Consider the following 7,404-nt stretch of genomic DNA (forward strand, 5'->3'; position numbering starts at 1 on the left):
CTCCTGGCTAGCCCAGCCAGGCTTGCCTTCAACTCCTTGCATCTCATGGAGGCAAGGAGCAAAAATAGTAACAAAATTGTTCCTGAGTCTTGTACAGTTATGGTGTTTTGCAGCTAGCTTGGGTGCAGTTTCTCCTGCAAAAGTAGAGAAATGCTGCTTCACAGAAGCTATATAGCTAGGACCTGAGCTGGAATTCAGAAGGCATGATAAAGTGACTACCGGGGTGCAAGGTGCCTCCTTAGGTCTCTGGAGAGTGTGGAATTGTATTTCAGAGTAACAGTATTGCTATTTTTCCATCAAAATAAAATTCTAATATGAGAACTAATTTACCAGTTTTTTCTATTTGATGTTTGAGGTAAGAATTCAAATATTAAGGGGTTGGCACTCAAACTGAATTCCCATAGGGCTTACACACAGCAGCAGTATGTGCTCTGTGCAGCAAGCAGGCTTGGGATTAGAGTTGAGCAAGACAAAAAAATGCAGTGACATAAGTTTTCAGGTTTGCCTTAGCATAATTTCTCTGTGAACAACTGCTGGTCCCTTCTGTTAGTCCTGAAATAATTTGGAAAACAAGATGATTGCTTACAGCACTGAACAAAGAGTAACTGTGGGTACTTTTTTTTTTTCCCCAACCAGGCCAAAGCTGGACAACGAAGAGTGTAGCCTGGCAAATGTGAATGGGCTTATTCAGCCTGGTGGGGCCAGGACTACCTGCCCAAGCTGAGCTCTGAGCAAACTGATGGGGAATGTCACATATAGCAGCTACTTAGGAGCTTCAAGGTTCTGTAGTACACGGGTGAAATATCACCACTTAGAAAAAGGGTTTTTCAGCTCTGCCATTTCTGATACTCCGAAGCAGTATTTTTTTTTTTCAGTGCTGGGAAAGAAAAGTTTAACAAAAACAGGTTTGAAACTAAGATGCTGATGGTATTTGCCTATAAACTGGGTAAAGGAGATCAGGATGAAGGAAAGTAAAATAAGAGCCTGGGAAGGAGAGGGTAAGGTTAGCTGCTAAAAACTTCCTTTTTAGTAATGCTGTAAAAACACTGTGCTCTTCGGTTCTGGGAGTTGATTCATATCGAATTTCCAATCCTGCTTTATAGAGTAACTAGAGTTCAGTATGATGTTTTAGTGTTAGGCCTGTGCTTACTGTAGTCTTATTAACCCTTACTTGTAGCAGTCTTGGCTGCTTTTGAAAGGCTTTGGGGAATCTGCATGCAATCTGCAGAGGTTGTCTGTTAAATTTTTTTAACCTTTTCCTTTGTCTCCAGGAATATCAAGCTTAAGGTGAATGTTTGTGCTGCCTGGGACTGCTTTGACGTATTCTTCCTTCACTCACAACTGTTTTGCAGTTGAACTTTGTCTTCATTCCATGTAAAAACTGAGGTGGTTTTGGGCCCGAGCCCTGCGAGGTTGGCAGCCCTGCACCCTGCTTGAGGGCAGGAGGGTGGCTGGGGAGGAATGATCCTGAAGGAGGAACAGATACAGTGAGACTGAATGTGTAAAGCTTATAACTTAATGATGGATCGGTAACTTTAAGCAGGGGCGTAACTCTGCGCAGACTTGCAGCTCAGACGATCTCATCTGCTGCTACTGGCTGCTTTCCCTAGGTCTACCTCAGTTTCTCCATCTTTAAAAGTGGAGGTAAAATATCCTTTGTAAACTTTTCTGAGGTAGAAAGCCCGGAGAGACTGGTTAGCTCTTCAGTAATATGAGGCTGAAGCCCTGGGCAGGGAATGATTATGGAAAATGCTTGTGGTTACAATTGCTTTAGCCTAGAGACTAAGTAGGGAGGAAGACTTTGAAAAACACCATAAGTTTCCTGAGACAGATTTCTAATGATGAAAGTGGTTATTCATTAAGTAATTAACAGGAAAAATAGCAGGCTATTAATCTGCTAAACTGTGTCTCAACTTCGTTTTCATAACTTCAGAGAGTTCTAAAAAGGCTGCTTTTCTTTTACAACTTCCACATTTCATTAACGCTTTGTATTTTTCAAATCTTGTTTGTTGGACAGAGTGGGGAGGGGAGGGAGGGGCCACATCCTCAGCCCATGTAAAGAGATAACTGCTGTTCATCCCTCGGCATCACACTGAATTCCCTGCTGGCTGCCCTCTTGACAGCAGCCTCTCCTTTAAAAACACGGCTGCATTGCTTCCCAGCAGCAGAGCAGGTTAACAGGGACGAAAAAGACACAAATTCAAATACCTCTTTGTAAGCAATGTTCTAAAAATATTCCACTGTGTTTCAAAGACAGAGAAAGCCCTTTAGCTTAGCCCTGTCAATTTAAACTGCATGTATGTATTAGTAATGCTACTACTACCTGTAGTGGTTGAAACCTCTCTGATTTCCATTATTACCGTGGTGCCAGGGAGCTGTGATAGTTTTGTGTGCCATATGTGACACCCAGGAGGAGACAAACCCCTACTGAAGGCAGTAGGGGAAGCTGGAGCAAAAGCAGCAGAGGGTGATGCAGTCTGCCCTCTTCTGTGGGATGCTGGTGCTGAAGCTGATGGCAGCATGTGGATCTCCTTACTCTCTCTTTGCTAGGCTTGTTGCTACAGCCAGGTGGGCACTGCTCGCTTATCAGATGACAATTTTCTGTAAGCTCTTGACTAACAGGCTTTTTGTGTGCTGCAGGGACATGGACTCCTGTTGGGTGGATACTGCTAGCTCACAGTAACACAGCCATCTCAGTGCTGTGCTGCCTTCAGTCCTTCTGTCCTTCAGATCACACTGAAGTTCCCAGGGATGCCATTTTTGCTTTCAAGGCCATGGTGGGGATAACGGTTATAGTCTGGGAGACTGGACCCTGACTGGGATATATGTAACATGTATGTGCATTAACATGCTGACATTTTCATTCCAACATACCTCCAATGCACAATTAGCACTGAGTCTAGGATTACCTTTCTTAAGCCTTTTGTGGCTGCTAAGCCCATGGCATCTCCCTTGAATATTGGATCTGGACTCGTAATGCACCAAGTTCCCTGTAATTAAGTGTTCCAGCTCCTGAAGGGCATTTGTGCAACAGCAGGAGTGAATCAGATACTTTTCCTTTGGGGCACTGAGCACCCGGAGCCTGTGGCCATCAGTTAATTATACTGGCTGTGAGGCACCCTGCCCTAGACCAAAGGGCTGGGTATGTCTCCTTGGTTCATAGGCAGCATTTGTTTCACTTCCAGACTAATTTGTGCTGGCTGGTTTGGGATCTGAACGGGTGGTGGAGAGTGGGGAAGGCAGTGCTGTATCTGACCAGCCTGGGCCCTTCCACCTTCCTGAAATGGCTGAGGTGAGGACACTGCTGGTAGGTGGGTGCCCGCGGGAAGCACAACGCCGGCCCCTTCTTGCAAAATGCCCCTTGCCCTGGCTGGCTGCCATCCTTAGCAGGCATCATGGGGCTTCTGGTGGACCAGGGCTAGTGCCTGTCCCTTTGAGAAGTAGTGCCACCCTCAATGCTCCTCTTTGTACTTAAAAAAAAAAAAAAAAAAAAAAAAAACAGAAAAAAATTCTGAGAGGAAATGATGGAATATGAATAGTTTTGTTCTGTTTTTGTTAGACTTATGTTGGGAGCTCTTAAGGATGTCCTCTACGGACCAGGGTCAGGTAGAGGGGCCGAACGGGTGAATCTCCTGCCTTGTTGGCATCTCCACGTGGCGGTATTTCAGCAGGAGCTTCCGCCGGCCCCCCCCGGCCGCGCTGGGGTGCCCGGAGGCGCTGCCCGGCCGCCGCTCCCGGGGCGCCCGGCGGGGCCCGGCGGCGCCGCAGCTCCCTCTCGCGGCCAAGGCTTGCGCACACACACCCCTCGCCTTCAGAATATAAGGCTCTTCACTTAAACCAGAGTTGTGGAGCCTTGCGGAGCCTGAGCAGCACCTCCGAGCTCTCTTACCGAGCCTGCCTGCAGGGGGGGGGAGGCGATGCTCCGAGCTATTCCTTCATCTCAGGCTCTTCCCAGGCGACGATGTTGCTCTCCCAGCTATTCGGGGAGGGGCTGTTTCTCCTCCCTGCAAGCACGGACCAGGGCTCCGTTATCCCAAGGCAGGCAGCTTGAGCAAGAAGCCCTGCGGCAGGGTGCCAGCGGCCAGGATCCTCCCGGGAAAGCCCTTGCCTGCTCGCCCTCCCTGTTCCCCCATGCTGCAGCACTGGGCAGTGTTGCCCTTCCTTCCCAGGTGCTTGCGGCCCCTGTCACTGCCTTCCCACCAGTGTTGGTCCCCTGCGGGACCGCAGTGTGATGGGGCATGTGGGGAGGGGAGCAGCCGATCTGGGGGGGGCGTGTCCTTTATCTTCCCATCTTGTTTTCAGGGTCATCTGGTGGCTGACTGTGTGCTAACTATGCCTGGTTTAACTAGGAAAGCTGTGGAGCAGTAACCTAGCTGATGGCTCTTTGCCTGTTAAAATGGGCTGGAAAGGAAACTCTTCCCCACAACAGAGGCTGGTATGGAGGGTACACTGGCAAAGAATTGCCTGGGTAAGGTGTGCTCCTGCTCAGGGCAAAGGAGATGAAATGTGCTGTGCCGTGTTCCTCTGGAGAGGCAGAAGCATGAAGAACAAGGGCCAGCACAAGTAAGGAGCAATACAAATGCAGTCTGCTCAGAGAATGACTTTTATTGACAAAATAATAGCTTTTGCTGGATTTCTGCTGTGGGAGAAGAGCTGACATGATCTAGCCAAAGAAACAGGTCTGCACAGCACCTTTCCAAGCGTTGTGAACACACATGGAAATCCTGCTGCTTCAGTGCAAGGTGCCACACATCTGTGGCATTATTTACCTGGAACAATATCCCTTAAAACTACACTTACCATCATGGCCTGCTATGGCATGAGTGATTTGTGGAGCACAGGAGGATGGGGAGAAATGACAGTGCTGTATTTTGTGACTCTGGGAGGCAATAGGAGGGACGCTGGAGAAAGGGAGGAGGAAGAAGGATTTAGCAAGGAGGACCCAGTAGGTTGTGACTCTGGAAGTAGAAAAAACAAGGCATTTTCATACCCCCTGCTCCTGCAAAGGAGCTCAGAAAGAGATGGAAGAGCTGGTAGGAGGATGTACCTTTGAACCAATACGCATTTCCACCACAGACCCAAGTCAAGGTCAGCAGGATGATGAGTACCAGATGATGAGACCAGAGGGAATGTCTTAGGTGATAAAAAAGGTAGGTTAAAAAAAATAAGATTAAAAAAAGTTCATAACCGCTAGTCATCAAATAAAGTCTTTGGATAGTTGTACTTGAAAATATTCCCCTGTGGATATGCTGTCCTATAGCTGCACGTTCATACAGAGTCCCTGCGGTGAAGTCTCCATATGGGGAGGGCATTTCCTTCCCCTCTCTCCTTCGGGCAGAGCACCAGAATCTCCCTTCTGACAATTGGCATGAGCTAAGTAGGTCAGGTTTAAAAAGCACAGGAATGGGCTTGTACAAGTCTGAGCAAAAAAAGTGCATTGGGCAACAAGGTGGCTGCTTGGATAATGAGAGAATTATTAGTTCTGATTATGGCTGCTGGGCTAAGCACTGTATTGCTGTTTGCAAGCACGGCGAAACCTTGCACACCAAACATAGTCAAGGCCTGAAATACTGTGTTTGAAGGTTTTTAGATCCAGCTGTGCCATGTATTTCACTTATATAATCATTGCCTATTGTCTGTACTGGGCCGATTAGTTAGACTAAACCTGGAGTAATATTATTGTCCTGGGTGACCCAGTCAGACTGCCACACACCAGGTACCCCCTTATGAATGGGATTCAGGGCCAGATTCTCACAGCATTATAGACTAGCACATTACCCAGTAAACAACTGAGCTTACCCCTGGAGCTTCTGGTAAAGGTGATCCTGGTGTGAGGAACTGGTAAATGATTGCAGCTGTTCTTGTGCAAGTGTGTGTGTATGCAGCTGGTATCCCTGAGTGCAGCGGGCTGAACAAGCAGCTCTGCTGTCTGCTGGACCTCAGGTCTAGCGCAGGTATCAAGTGGTAAAGCACTGGGAGAAACCCCAAAGCTCCCTGTAGGGTACAGCAAGTGTGAGGTCTCTAGATGTGGAGACTGAGAGCCTCAAAAGGAGATAGATGTCTAACTCCCCTAGATTCAAAGGGGATTTGGGCACCTCCATCCCTCTGAGGCTCTGGGCTGGGCTCTCCGGGTAGTTCTGCACAGAGGGTCACCTGTTTGGAAAGACCTGTTTCCTCCGTGCGGTCTCTTCTGACGTCTCCCTCTGAAGCCTGGATAAAGGCTTGCTCAATTCTGGAAGAAGTGAAGGTAGTCAGTCCGTTGTTACAGGGACTGTTATCTTGCCACTTCATCTCATAGTTGAGCCTCTTCAGAACCATGGGAGACATGAGGTAGTGCAGGTCTGAATTGACTTGCTGCTTGGTTTGATTGTGATGGTGCTACAAACAGGGTGATGGAAAAAATTGGTTGAGGAAGCCTAAGAAATAGAGAGAAAAAAACCAGGTTGTGAGTTTAGGAACTGGACCAAGAGAGGAACGCTGGAGAAAAAGCACCGTGACATAGGCCAGAGCTGAATGAGTGAGGGGTGGGCAGAATTCGGGGGGAGGAAGGTGGACTCCGGAAATACAGAGGAAAGCTTAGGAAACAGGGAAAAGCTGAGTGCAAAGCAGAGTGTATTTAGCCACAAGTATTTTAAAAACTTGAAGCTGAACCCATTCTTCCTGAGTCTGTTTCCTTTGCTGTCCAGCAAATATCTGGGAAACCCAGTAAGGCAGATAAAATTCCTCTCTTGGGGCAGGTCAGGGGAAAGAAAATTGCTGTCTGCTGCCCTCCTCCAGGAGCTGCTGCCACAGTAGCTACCGAAGGAACCGCACGGAGGGGAGGAATTCTGCTGCTGATTAACCAAATAGGCGGACAATATTCACATGCATGGGACAGGAAGACAATACCCAGCACAATCCAGCTGCTTGAGAACTTAAAGGATAAAGGCTTACAGCTGCTTCTAGTTTAAAAGGCACAAAGAAACGAGCTAATATATTTCCCATGACTACACATCCTTCCTCAGTTCATACCCTTCCCTTAATTACTCCAGGGGGAATCTCCGTTGCTTCGCTGCCGTAGGGGGCCCCCGGCCAGCCGTGGGTAGTGAGCGGCGGGCTCCTCGGGGCCCCGGGGAAACGGCAATAACTGTATTTAACAGCAGCCCTTCTCCTGACTTCCGTGGGGTACGTACAGGAGAGCGTAGCGAGCCCCACGGAAACAGTGTTTGAGCCCAAGGCTGCCGCCTTCTCCTCGGGGAAGCCACAGCCCTCCTGGAGGCGGCACCTCCAGGCCGAGCAGGCTGAGGCACGGCGCCGGCAGTCCCTGCCCTGAGCCAGACTGTGCTTTCTCGCTCTTCCACCGGATACGGCCCGCGGCTCCTCTATTCTAGAGAATACGCCCGCTACCGGCCCGCCCTACACCAG

This window comes from Phalacrocorax aristotelis, chromosome 7 (assembly GCF_949628215.1).
Source record: "Phalacrocorax aristotelis chromosome 7, bGulAri2.1, whole genome shotgun sequence".
Lineage (NCBI taxonomy): Eukaryota > Metazoa > Chordata > Aves > Suliformes > Phalacrocoracidae > Phalacrocorax > Phalacrocorax aristotelis.